The sequence below is a fragment of the Puntigrus tetrazona genome, chromosome 8 (assembly GCF_018831695.1).
Source record: "Puntigrus tetrazona isolate hp1 chromosome 8, ASM1883169v1, whole genome shotgun sequence".
In the NCBI taxonomy this organism is placed as follows: Eukaryota; Metazoa; Chordata; class Actinopteri; order Cypriniformes; family Cyprinidae; genus Puntigrus; species Puntigrus tetrazona.
The window spans coordinates 22,624,857-22,625,377 of record NC_056706.1 but is presented as its reverse complement, the minus strand read 5'-3'; the positions used below and the strand labels follow the sequence as shown (position 1 = coordinate 22,625,377).

Genomic DNA, 521 nt, shown 5'->3' with positions numbered 1-521 from the left:
ACTATTTCACTTTGTACATGGTTTATGTGGATTAACCACAAACGGTCAATTATTTAATCTCACAATGTAAAAAAACACTCCGAAACTATTTCCTGTTCTTGTGAGATTCAACTTGCATGAATCCTTTTATAAAAATAAGATGTATGACAACTGAAAAGTGTTAAAATAACCATAATTTTACTTAAAGCGTGTGTATTACATAAATCAGTGTGATGACATTCAGGCAACATTTAAAAAAAAAAAAAAAATTTAAACTCGATTTAAACAGAAACCTGGAAGATTTAGGCTTGATTGGGGTGATAGAAACAGCATTTTACTGCAATAACATGAATAGGTATGCAAATCATTTTCAGTTGAAAAACAATTACATGTGTTTTCGAGTCGAGGAAAAGGTGCTTATATTTTCTTTTTGGTTAAATGAGGCTATGACTAACAAATTATACACGGGTTGCAGGCATAATCAACATGCACAACTTTACATTTAAAACCAAAAATATACATTAAAAAAAAAAAAAAAAAAA

General features: G+C 28.8%; 1 pseudogene; it reads right to left on the bottom strand.

The window, feature by feature from the left end:
• Positions 1-521, bottom strand: part of LOC122350035 — a 4,397-nt pseudogene that overhangs the window by 400 nt on the left and 3,476 nt on the right.